The sequence below is a fragment of the Salvelinus alpinus genome, chromosome 1 (assembly GCF_045679555.1).
Source record: "Salvelinus alpinus chromosome 1, SLU_Salpinus.1, whole genome shotgun sequence".
In the NCBI taxonomy this organism is placed as follows: domain Eukaryota; kingdom Metazoa; phylum Chordata; class Actinopteri; order Salmoniformes; family Salmonidae; genus Salvelinus; species Salvelinus alpinus.
In genome coordinates, this window is record NC_092086.1 from 61,035,433 (window position 1) to 61,049,149 (window position 13,717).

The window sequence follows — 13,717 nt, forward strand, 5'->3', positions numbered from 1 at the left end:
CATAGTGAATTACTGTAATATTTGTTTATGTGTCAAATAATCCCATAAGGGATGGGTTGTCAATTGGAGATTTGACACGAAAATAAAATTTCACTCATTCATTCATTTATTCATGCAACAATTTCAAAGATTTTACTGAGTTACAGTTCATAGAAGGAAATCAGTCAATTGAAATAAATAAATTGGGCCCTACTCTAGGAATTTTTAGACCCTAATCTATAGATTTTTTCTGCAGGTTAAGAAGCCGGATGTGGAGGTCCTGGGCTGGTGTGGTTACACGTGGTCTGCGGTTGTGAGGCCATTAGAATGTACAGCCAAATTGTTATGGTGGAGAAATTAAGATTCAATTATCTGGCAACAGCTCAGGTGGACATTCCTGCAGTCAGCATGCCAATTGCACGTTCCCTCAAATCTTGAGACATCTGTTGTATCGTCTCTCGTCGGAAGGCATGGACCAAAGCGCAGCGTGTTCATTATATTTTATTTCTCAAAAACACTCAAACAAAATAACAAAGTGAAAAACCGAAACAGTTCTGTCAGGTGCAGACACTAAACAGAAACGAACTACCCACAAAACCCAAAGGAAAAGGACAACTTATATATGATCCCCAATCAGAGACAACGATAGACAGCTGCCTCTGATTGGGAACCACACAAACATAGAAATAAAGAAACTAGAATGCCCACCCTAGTCACACCCTGGCCTAACCAAAATAGAGAATAAAAGCCTCTCCATGGCCAGAGCGTGACATCTGTGGCATTGTGTTGTGTTATAAAACTGCACATTTTAGAGTGACCTTTTATTGTCCCCAGCACAATGTGCACCTGTGTAATGATCATGCTGTTTAATCAGCTTCTTGATATGTCACACCTGTCAGGTGAAAGGATTATCTTGGCATAGGATAATGCACAAAATTTGAGAGAAACATGTTTTTTCTGCATATGGAACATTTCTCTGATCTTTTAATTCAGTTCATGAAAAATGGGACCTACACTTTATATTTTTGTTCAGTATAGATAGCACCTTTTTTTCTCAGAGTGTAGATAGACACAGACATACATAGAGGCCTTGAGGTTATGCACAGACATACACAGTAATCCTTGAGGTTACGCCAAGATTTCCCGTAGCACATTCACCAAAACGAGGATGAGGAGTTCACAGGTGAAGTGTCTCAGAAAAAGAGCGGGGGGGAAAAAATGTAATCTTTAAGTGCTCAGATTTCCTGTACGGGTTATGTCGCTTACAGTGTGCAACCCTTCGGTCTCTGTAATGCGCCAGGAGCATTTAGTCAGTGGTGGTGGTGACATTCTCATGACATCTGTTATGCTGGTGAATGAGGACCCAAAAGCGACGTAATAGTAACAGAGTCTTTATTCCAGTATTAAACAAATAATGATTCTCCTGGATATTATCAATGGTCAATCCAAAACAGGAAACTGAAATCCTCTCGTCAATAGAGAGGAACGACTGGAGACGCGACCACAGACTGCAGGTCGCTTCAGGAAGGCACTGGCCGTAGCTGACATAGACACCTGCTCACACGCAGCATCTGAAGAAGGCAAAGAACACGACAGGGCGGAACAAGGACACAGGAACAGCAAACATCAAACAAGAATCCGACAAGGACAGAAGCGGAAAACAGAGGGAGAAATAGGGACTCTAATCAGAGGGCAAAATAGGGGACAGGTGTGAAAGAGTAAATGAGGTCGTTAGGAGAATGAGAAACAGCTGGGAGCAGGAACGGAACGATAGAGAGAGAGAGCGGGAGAGGGAGAGAGGGAGGAGGAGAGAGAGAGAGAGAAAGAGGGAAAGAACCTAATAAGACCAGCAGAGGGAAGCACAGGGACAAGACATGATCAAAGACAAAACATGACAGTACCCCCCCACTCACCGAGCCCCTCCTGGCGCACTCGAGGAGGAACCCTGGCGGCAACGAAGGAAATCATCAATCAACGAACGGTCCAGCACGTCCCGAGATGGAACCCAACTCCTCTCCTCAGGACCGTAACCCTCCCAATCCACTAAGTACTGGTGACCACGTCCCCGAGAACGCATGTCCATGATCTTCCGTACCTTGTAAATAGGAGCGCCCTCGACAAGGACGGGGGGGGGGGAGGGAAGACGAACGGGGGCGCGAAGAAAAGGCTTGACACAAGAGACATGGAAGACAGGGTGGACGCGACGAAGATGTTGCGGAAGAAGCAGTCGCACAGCGACAGGATTGACGACCTGAGAGACACGGAACGGACCAATGAACCGTGGAGTCAACTTGCGAGAAGCTGTCGTAAGGGGAAGGTTACGAGTGGAAAGCCACACTCTCTGACCGCGACAATACCTAGGACTCTTAATCCTACGTTTATTGGCGGCTCTCACAGTCTGCGCCCTGTAACGGCAAAGTGCAGACCTGACCCTCCTCCAGGTGCGCTCACAACGTTGGACAAAAGCCTGAGCGGAGGGAACGCTGGACTCGGCGAGCTGGGACGAGAACAGAGGAGGCTGGTACCCAAGACTACTCTGAAACGGAGATAGACCGGTAGCAGACGAAGGAAGCGAGTTGTGAGCGTACTCAGCCCAGGGGAGCTGTTCTGCCCAAGACGCAGGGTTTCGAAACGAAAGGCTGCGTAATATGCGACCAATCGACTGATTGGCCCTTTCTGCTTGACCGTTAGACTGGGGATGAAACCCGGAAGAGAGACTGACGGAAGCACCAATCAAACGACAGAACTCCCTCCAAAACTGTGACGTGAATTGCGGACCTCTGTCTGAAACGGCGTCTAACGGGAGGCCATGAATTCTGAACACATTCTCAATGATGATTTGTGCCGTCTCCTTAGCGGAAGGAAGCTTAGCGAGGGGAATGAAATGTGCCGCCTTAGAGAACCTATCGATAACCGTAAGAATCACAGTCTTCCCCGCAGACGAAGGCAGACCGGTAATAAAGTCTAAGGCGATGTGAGACCATGGTCGAGAAGGAATGGGAAGCGGTCTGAGACGACCGGCAGGAGGAGAGTTACCTGACTTAGTCTGCGCGCAGTCCGAACAAGCAGCCACGAAACGACGCGTGTCCCGCTCCTGAGTAGGCCACCAAAACCGCTGGCGAATAGAAGCAAGCGTACCCCGAACGCCGGGGTGGCCAGCTAACTTGGCAGAGTGAGCCCACTGAAGAACAGCCAGACGAGTAGAGACAGGAACGAACAGAAGGTTACTAGGACAAGCGCGCGGCGACGCAGTGTGAGTGAGTGCTTGCTTTACCTGTCTCTCAATTCCCCAGACAGTCAACCCGACAACACGCCCTTCAGGGAGAATCCCCTCGGGGTCGGTAGAAGCCACAGAAGAACTAAAGAGACGGGATAAGGCATCAGGCTTGGTGTTCTTATTTCCCGGGCGATAGGAAATCACGAACTCGAAACGAGCGAAAAACAACGCCCAACGAGCTTGACGTGCATTAAGTCGTTTGGCCGAACGGATGTACTCAAGGTTCTTATGGTCAGTCCAAACGACAAAAGGGACGGTCGCCCCCTCCAACCACTGTCGCCATTCGCCTATGGCTAAGCGGATGGCGAGCAGTTCGCGGTTACCCACATCATAGTTGCGCTCCGATGGCGACAGGCGATGAGAAAAGTAAGCGCAAGGATGGACCTTATCGTCAGAGTGGAAGCGCTGAGACAGAATGGCTCCCACGCCCACCTCTGAAGCGTCAACCTCGACAATGAATTGTTTAGTGACGTCAGGAGTAACAAGGATAGGGGCGGATGTAAAACGCTTCTTGAGGAGATCAAAAGCTCCCTGGGCGGAACCGGACCACTTAAAGCAAGTCTTGACAGAAGTCAGAGCTGTGAGAGGGGCAGCCACTTGACCGAAATTACGAATGAAACGCCGATAGAAATTAGCGAAACCGAGAAAGCGCTGCAACTCGACACGTGACTTAGGGACGGGCCAATCGCTGACAGCCTGGACCTTAGCGGGATCCATCTGAATGCCTTCAGCGGAAATAACAGAACCGAGAAATGTGACAGAGGAGACATGAAAGGCGCACTTCTCAGCCTTCACGTAGAGACAATTCTCTAAAAGGCGCTGGAGTACACGTCGAACGTGCTGAACATGAATCTCGAGTGACGGTGAAAAAATCAGGATATCGTCAAGGTAAACGAAAACAAAAATGTTCAGCATGTCTCTCAGTACATCATTAACTAATGCCTGAAAGACAGCTGGAGCATTAGCGAGACCGAACGGCAGAACCCGGTATTCAAAATGCCCTAACGGAGTGTTAAACGCCGTTTTCCACTCGTCCCCCTCTCTGATGCGTACGAGATGGTAAGCGTTACGAAGGTCCAACATAGTAAAGCACCTGGCTCCCTGCAAAATCTCGAAGGCTGACGACATAAGGGGAAGCGGATAACGATTCTTAACCGTTATGTCATTCAGCCCTCGATAATCCACGCAGGGGCGCAGAGTACCGTCCTTCTTCTTTACAAAGAAAAATCCCGCTCCGGCGGGAGAGGAAGAAGGCACCACGGTACCGGCGTCGAGAGAAACAGACAGATAATCCTCGAGAGCCTTACGTTCGGGAGCCGACAGAGAGTATAGTCTACCCCGAGGGGGAGTGGTCCCCGGAAGGAGATCAATACAACAATCATACGACCGGTGAGGAGGAAGGGAGCTGGCTCTGGACCGACTGAAGACCGTGCGCAGATCATGATATTCCTCCGGCACTCCTGTCAAATCACCAGGTTCCTCCTGAGTAGAGGGGACAGAAGACACAGGAGGGATAGCAGACATTAAACACTTCACATGACAAGAAACGTTCCAGGATAGGATAGAATTACTAGACCAATTAATAGAAGGATTATGACATACTAGCCAGGGATGACCCAAAACAACAGGTGTAAAAGGTGAACGAAAAATCAAAAAGGAAATGGTCTCACTGTGGTTACCAGATACTGTGAGGGTTAAAGGTAGTGTCTCACATCTGATACTGGGGAGAAGACTACCATCTAAGGCGAACATGGGCGTGGGCTTCCCTAACTGTCTGAGAGGAATGTCATGTTTCCGAGCCCATGCTTCGTCCATAAAACAACCCTCAGCCCCAGAGTCTATCAAGGCACTGCAGGAAGCAGCCGAACCGGTCCAGCGTAGATGAACCGACAAGGTAGTACAGGATCTTGATGGAGAGACCTGAGTAGTAGCGCTCACCAGTAGCCCTCCGCTTACTGATGAGCTCTGGCTTTTACTGGACATGACATGACAAAATGTCCAGCAGAACCGCAATAGAGGCAAAGGCGGTTGGTGATTCTCCGTTCCTTCTCCTTAGTCGAGATGCGAATACCTCCCAGCTGCATGGGCTCAGTCTCTGAGCCGGTGGGAGGAGATGGTTGAGAGGCGGAGAGGGGAAACACCGTTAACGTGTGCTCTCTTCCACGAGCTCGGTGACGAAGATCTACCCGTCGTTCTATGCGGATGGCGAGTGCAATCAAAGAGTCCACGCTGGAAGGAACCTCCCGGGAGAGAATCTCATCCTTAACCTCAGCGTGGAGTCCCTCCAGAAAACGAGCGAGCAACGCCGGCTCGTTCCAGTCACTGGATGCAGCAAGAGTGCGAAACTCTATAGAGTAATCCGTTATGGATCGATCACCTTGACCTAGGGAAGCCAGGGCCCTGGAAGCCTCCTTCCCAAAAACTGAACGATCAAAAACCCGTATCATCTCCTCTTTAAAGTTCTGATAATCGTTAGAACACTCAGCCCTTGCCTCCCAGATAGCTGTGCCCCACTCCCGAGCCCGACCAGTAAGGAGTGATATGACGTAAGCGATCCGAGCTCTCTCACTAGAGTACGTGTTGGGCTGGAGAGAGAACACAATATCACACTGGGTGAGAAAAGAGCGACACTCAGTGGGCTGCCCAGAGTAACATGGTGGGTTATTAACCCTAGGTTCCGGAGACTCGGAAGACCAGGAAGTAGCTGGTGGCACGAGACGAAGACTCTGAAACTGTCCAGAGAGATCGGAGACCTGAGCGGCCAGGGTCTCAACGGCATGACGAGCAGCAAACAATTCCTGCTCGTGTCTGCCGAGCATTGCTCCCTGGAACTCGACGGCAGTGTTGAGAGAATCCATAGTCGCTGGGTCCATCATGGTCGGATTCTTCTGTTATGCTGGTGAATGAGGACCCAAAAGCGACGTAATAGTAACAGAGTCTTTATTCCAGTATTAAACAAATAATGATTCTCCTGGATATTATCAATGGTCAATCCAAAACAGGAAACTGAAATCCTCTCGTCAATAGAGAGGAACGACTGGAGACGCGACCACAGACTGCAGGTCGCTTCAGGAAGGCACTGGCCGTAGCTGACATAGACACCTGCTCACACGCAGCATCTGAAGAAGGCAAAGAACACGACAGGGCGGAACAAGGACACAGGAACAGCAAACATCAAACAAGAATCCGACAAGGACAGAAGCGGAAAACAGAGGGAGAAATAGGGACTCTAATCAGAGGGCAAAATAGGGGACAGGTGTGAAAGAGTAAATGAGGTCGTTAGGAGAATGAGAAACAGCTGGGAGCAGGAACGGAACGATAGAGAGAGAGAGCGGGAGAGGGAGAGAGGGAGGAGGAGAGAGAGAGAGAGAAAGAGGGAAAGAACCTAATAAGACCAGCAGAGGGAAGCACAGGGACAAGACATGATCAAAGACAAAACATGACAGTACCCCCCCACTCACCGAGCCCCTCCTGGCGCACTCGAGGAGGAACCCTGGCGGCAACGAAGGAAATCATCAATCAACGAACGGTCCAGCACGTCCCGAGATGGAACCCAACTCCTCTCCTCAGGACCGTAACCCTCCCAATCCACTAAGTACTGGTGACCACGTCCCCGAGAACGCATGTCCATGATCTTCCGTACCTTGTAAATAGGAGCGCCCTCGACAAGGACGGGGGGGGGGGAGGGAAGACGAACGGGGGCGCGAAGAAAAGGCTTGACACAAGAGACATGGAAGACAGGGTGGACGCGACGAAGATGTTGCGGAAGAAGCAGTCGCACAGCGACAGGATTGACGACCTGAGAGACACGGAACGGACCAATGAACCGTGGAGTCAACTTGCGAGAAGCTGTCGTAAGGGGAAGGTTACGAGTGGAAAGCCACACTCTCTGACCGCGACAATACCTAGGACTCTTAATCCTACGTTTATTGGCGGCTCTCACAGTCTGCGCCCTGTAACGGCAAAGTGCAGACCTGACCCTCCTCCAGGTGCGCTCACAACGTTGGACAAAAGCCTGAGCGGAGGGAACGCTGGACTCGGCGAGCTGGGACGAGAACAGAGGAGGCTGGTACCCAAGACTACTCTGAAACGGAGATAGACCGGTAGCAGACGAAGGAAGCGAGTTGTGAGCGTACTCAGCCCAGGGGAGCTGTTCTGCCCAAGACGCAGGGTTTCGAAACGAAAGGCTGCGTAATATGCGACCAATCGACTGATTGGCCCTTTCTGCTTGACCGTTAGACTGGGGATGAAACCCGGAAGAGAGACTGACGGAAGCACCAATCAAACGACAGAACTCCCTCCAAAACTGTGACGTGAATTGCGGACCTCTGTCTGAAACGGCGTCTAACGGGAGGCCATGAATTCTGAACACATTCTCAATGATGATTTGTGCCGTCTCCTTAGCGGAAGGAAGCTTAGCGAGGGGAATGAAATGTGCCGCCTTAGAGAACCTATCGATAACCGTAAGAATCACAGTCTTCCCCGCAGACGAAGGCAGACCGGTAATAAAGTCTAAGGCGATGTGAGACCATGGTCGAGAAGGAATGGGAAGCGGTCTGAGACGACCGGCAGGAGGAGAGTTACCTGACTTAGTCTGCGCGCAGTCCGAACAAGCAGCCACGAAACGACGCGTGTCCCGCTCCTGAGTAGGCCACCAAAACCGCTGGCGAATAGAAGCAAGCGTACCCCGAACGCCGGGGTGGCCAGCTAACTTGGCAGAGTGAGCCCACTGAAGAACAGCCAGACGAGTAGAGACAGGAACGAACAGAAGGTTACTAGGACAAGCGCGCGGCGACGCAGTGTGAGTGAGTGCTTGCTTTACCTGTCTCTCAATTCCCCAGACAGTCAACCCGACAACACGCCCTTCAGGGAGAATCCCCTCGGGGTCGGTAGAAGCCACAGAAGAACTAAAGAGACGGGATAAGGCATCAGGCTTGGTGTTCTTATTTCCCGGGCGATAGGAAATCACGAACTCGAAACGAGCGAAAAACAACGCCCAACGAGCTTGACGTGCATTAAGTCGTTTGGCCGAACGGATGTACTCAAGGTTCTTATGGTCAGTCCAAACGACAAAAGGGACGGTCGCCCCCTCCAACCACTGTCGCCATTCGCCTATGGCTAAGCGGATGGCGAGCAGTTCGCGGTTACCCACATCATAGTTGCGCTCCGATGGCGACAGGCGATGAGAAAAGTAAGCGCAAGGATGGACCTTATCGTCAGAGTGGAAGCGCTGAGACAGAATGGCTCCCACGCCCACCTCTGAAGCGTCAACCTCGACAATGAATTGTTTAGTGACGTCAGGAGTAACAAGGATAGGGGCGGATGTAAAACGCTTCTTGAGGAGATCAAAAGCTCCCTGGGCGGAACCGGACCACTTAAAGCAAGTCTTGACAGAAGTCAGAGCTGTGAGAGGGGCAGCCACTTGACCGAAATTACGAATGAAACGCCGATAGAAATTAGCGAAACCGAGAAAGCGCTGCAACTCGACACGTGACTTAGGGACGGGCCAATCGCTGACAGCCTGGACCTTAGCGGGATCCATCTGAATGCCTTCAGCGGAAATAACAGAACCGAGAAATGTGACAGAGGAGACATGAAAGGCGCACTTCTCAGCCTTCACGTAGAGACAATTCTCTAAAAGGCGCTGGAGTACACGTCGAACGTGCTGAACATGAATCTCGAGTGACGGTGAAAAAATCAGGATATCGTCAAGGTAAACGAAAACAAAAATGTTCAGCATGTCTCTCAGTACATCATTAACTAATGCCTGAAAGACAGCTGGAGCATTAGCGAGACCGAACGGCAGAACCCGGTATTCAAAATGCCCTAACGGAGTGTTAAACGCCGTTTTCCACTCGTCCCCCTCTCTGATGCGTACGAGATGGTAAGCGTTACGAAGGTCCAACATAGTAAAGCACCTGGCTCCCTGCAAAATCTCGAAGGCTGACGACATAAGGGGAAGCGGATAACGATTCTTAACCGTTATGTCATTCAGCCCTCGATAATCCACGCAGGGGCGCAGAGTACCGTCCTTCTTCTTTACAAAGAAAAATCCCGCTCCGGCGGGAGAGGAAGAAGGCACCACGGTACCGGCGTCGAGAGAAACAGACAGATAATCCTCGAGAGCCTTACGTTCGGGAGCCGACAGAGAGTATAGTCTACCCCGAGGGGGAGTGGTCCCCGGAAGGAGATCAATACAACAATCATACGACCGGTGAGGAGGAAGGGAGCTGGCTCTGGACCGACTGAAGACCGTGCGCAGATCATGATATTCCTCCGGCACTCCTGTCAAATCACCAGGTTCCTCCTGAGTAGAGGGGACAGAAGACACAGGAGGGATAGCAGACATTAAACACTTCACATGACAAGAAACGTTCCAGGATAGGATAGAATTACTAGACCAATTAATAGAAGGATTATGACATACTAGCCAGGGATGACCCAAAACAACAGGTGTAAAAGGTGAACGAAAAATCAAAAAGGAAATGGTCTCACTGTGGTTACCAGATACTGTGAGGGTTAAAGGTAGTGTCTCACATCTGATACTGGGGAGAAGACTACCATCTAAGGCGAACATGGGCGTGGGCTTCCCTAACTGTCTGAGAGGAATGTCATGTTTCCGAGCCCATGCTTCGTCCATAAAACAACCCTCAGCCCCAGAGTCTATCAAGGCACTGCAGGAAGCAGCCGAACCGGTCCAGCGTAGATGAACCGACAAGGTAGTACAGGATCTTGATGGAGAGACCTGAGTAGTAGCGCTCACCAGTAGCCCTCCGCTTACTGATGAGCTCTGGCTTTTACTGGACATGACATGACAAAATGTCCAGCAGAACCGCAATAGAGGCAAAGGCGGTTGGTGATTCTCCGTTCCCTCTCCTTAGTCGAGATGCGAATACCTCCCAGCTGCATGGGCTCAGTCTCTGAGCCGGTGGGAGGAGATGGTTGAGAGGCGGAGAGGGGAAACACCGTTAACGTGTGCTCTCTTCCACGAGCTCGGTGACGAAGATCTACCCGTCGTTCTATGCGGATGGCGAGTGCAATCAAAGAGTCCACGCTGGAAGGAACCTCCCGGGAGAGAATCTCATCCTTAACCTCAGCGTGGAGTCCCTCCAGAAAACGAGCGAGCAACGCCGGCTCGTTCCAGTCACTGGATGCAGCAAGAGTGCGAAACTCTATAGAGTAATCCGTTATGGATCGATCACCTTGACCTAGGGAAGCCAGGGCCCTGGAAGCCTCCTTCCCAAAAACTGAACGATCAAAAACCCGTATCATCTCCTCTTTAAAGTTCTGATAATCGTTAGAACACTCAGCCCTTGCCTCCCAGATAGCTGTGCCCCACTCCCGAGCCCGACCAGTAAGGAGTGATATGACGTAAGCGATCCGAGCTCTCTCACTAGAGTACGTGTTGGGCTGGAGAGAGAACACAATATCACACTGGGTGAGAAAAGAGCGACACTCAGTGGGCTGCCCAGAGTAACATGGTGGGTTATTAACCCTAGGTTCCGGAGACTCGGAAGACCAGGAAGTAGCTGGTGGCACGAGACGAAGACTCTGAAACTGTCCAGAGAGATCGGAGACCTGAGCGGCCAGGGTCTCAACGGCATGACGAGCAGCAAACAATTCCTGCTCGTGTCTGCCGAGCATTGCTCCCTGGAACTCGACGGCAGTGTTGAGAGAATCCATAGTCGCTGGGTCCATCATGGTCGGATTCTTCTGTTATGCTGGTGAATGAGGACCCAAAAGCGACGTAATAGTAACAGAGTCTTTATTCCAGTATTAAACAAATAATGATTCTCCTGGATATTATCAATGGTCAATCCAAAACAGGAAACTGAAATCCTCTCGTCAATAGAGAGGAACGACTGGAGACGCGACCACAGACTGCAGGTCGCTTCAGGAAGGCACTGGCCGTAGCTGACATAGACACCTGCTCACACGCAGCATCTGAAGAAGGCAAAGAACACGACAGGGCGGAACAAGGACACAGGAACAGCAAACATCAAACAAGAATCCGACAAGGACAGAAGCGGAAAACAGAGGGAGAAATAGGGACTCTAATCAGAGGGCAAAATAGGGGACAGGTGTGAAAGAGTAAATGAGGTCGTTAGGAGAATGAGAAACAGCTGGGAGCAGGAACGGAACGATAGAGAGAGAGAGCGGGAGAGGGAGAGAGGGAGGAGGAGAGAGAGAGAGAGAAAGAGGGAAAGAACCTAATAAGACCAGCAGAGGGAAGCACAGGGACAAGACATGATCAAAGACAAAACATGACAACATCAGGATGATCTTCACTGATCTTGAATAGTTGGGCCCAGAAGCCCCTTGTCCAATCCTCCAGTGAGCACACAGTGATGACTCACTCAGGGGGGAGAGGGGAGCATCTAATTCACCATGTCTGCATCACTGGCGCCTGAGGGCAGACGTTTACAGCCAAAGGAATGCCAGTCAGAAGAGAGGGGGGTAACTGTTGTTGAAAAACTGTTGTTGAAAAAAGTATTGGATGATGAAAATTGGGATGATCCGAGAGGCCTTAAAGGACAATTCCACCCAAAAACTATCTTTTGGTATTTGTTTCATTCGTCCATTGTTGACATAGTCCCAAAATGTTTTGCATGTCATACAATCAAGTTAAGATATATTACTTTCAAAATACAGAAATACAGCTGGTATGATGCATTTTGCAAACTGGCTGTATTCCTGTATTTTTAAAGTTCTATATCTTGAAAGCTTGTCAGGTCACTCTTGGTCTTAGCTCTGAAGCTGCAATTAGCACAAGACCTGGCTTCTGTTAAATGACATCACTGGCCACGGAGGCCAAGAAGCTACACACCGAGTGGAGCAGAATTCCTACCATCTATACTACAGTTTTCTAAAAAACTGGTGTTGGATTCTTGACGACTGGCTTCCAGTAAAGCTGAATATACACGGATTCTGTTACATATCATATCATGTTTTATATATCTGTATATAGACTTGGACACATTGGCAAACTAGCGTATAGGGCATATGCCTTAGTCATAAAAACATTTTTTTAAATTCCCTTCACTTCAACTTGTTAATGTCATGTGGAAAATCTAAGTTTTTTTATGCCAATCGAGGTTACTGCCTTACCACTGCCATGGGAACCCTACGGGAGACATCGAAGATTGTTGGTGTTGAGGGCTGCATGACTTACCTCGATGATGTACAGGACAATGTTCTTGTAGAAGCAGTACAGGATACACTTGGCGACGCGGTTGTAATTCCAGGCACCGTGAACCAGCAATAGATTCTTCAATTATTTGAACTACGTGGGAGGGAAGGGAGGAGAAAGGCCAAGATAAATTAATAACCCAAAAGTTGTAACACAGGCATGATAAAGTTTGTGCACAGAGTGTTCTTGGGCAACCCAGGACCAGGGCTGTCCCTCGAGGAAAAAATGCTTCTGAGAGAAACTCTTGGATTAAATAAAGAAACAATCTTATCGTCGTTTGACAGCAGGAAACTGAAGGGCCAGAGGGCAGTCGAGAACAAGGTCTTCACGGACAAATTCCAGGCATTTTTTTGTCATAGTTTGGGGGTTCGTTTTGCCTTAAGTTGTTGAAAAGGGGAGAGCCAGAAAAGGGGTATGCTCTCCCAGGGCTCGACATAATACTTTAATGGGTTTCCTCTGCGTACACATCACTGACAAACTGAAATGGTCCAATCATACAGACAGTGTGGTGAAGAAGGCGCAACAGCGCCTCTTCAACCTCAGGAGGCTGAAGAAATTTTGCTTGGCCCCTAAAACCCTCACAAACCTTTACAGATGCACAATCGAGAGCATCCTGTTGGGCTGTATCACCGCCTGGTACGGCAACTGCACAGCCCGCAACCGCAGGGCACTCCAGAGGGTGGTGCGGTCTGCCCAATGCATCACCAGGGACAAACTACCTGACCTCTAGGACACCTACAGCACCCGATGTCACAGGAAGGCCAAAAATATAATCAAGGATAACAACCACCCGAGCCACTGCCTGTTCACCCCACTATCATCCAGAAGGCGATGTCAGTACAGGTGCATAAAAGCTGGGGCCGAGAGACTGAAAAACAGCATCTATCTCAAGTCCATCAGACTGTTAAATAGCCATCACTAGCACAGAGAGTGCTGCCTATATACATAGACTTGAAATCACTGGCCGCTTTAATAATGTTTACATATCTTGCATTATTCATCTCATATGTACAGTGGGAGAACAAGTATTTGATACACTGCCGATTTTGCAGGTTTTCCTACTTACAAAGCATGTAGAGGTCTGTAATTTTTATCATAGGTACACTTCAACTGTGAGAGACGGAATCTAAAACAAAAATCCAGAAAATCACATTGTATGATTTTTAAGTAATTAATTTGCATTTTATTGCATGACATAAGTATTTGATCACCTACCAACCAGTAAGAATTCCGGCTCTCACAGACCTGTTAGTTTTTCTTTAAGAAGCCCT

The 13,717-nt window shown here is 49.5% G+C and overlaps 1 pseudogene; it reads right to left on the reverse strand.

Moving 5' to 3' along the window:
• The window catches only part of LOC139563789 (phospholipid-transporting ATPase IA-like), a 125,771-nt pseudogene that overhangs the window by 62,798 nt on the left and 49,256 nt on the right, over nucleotides 1-13,717 (reverse strand).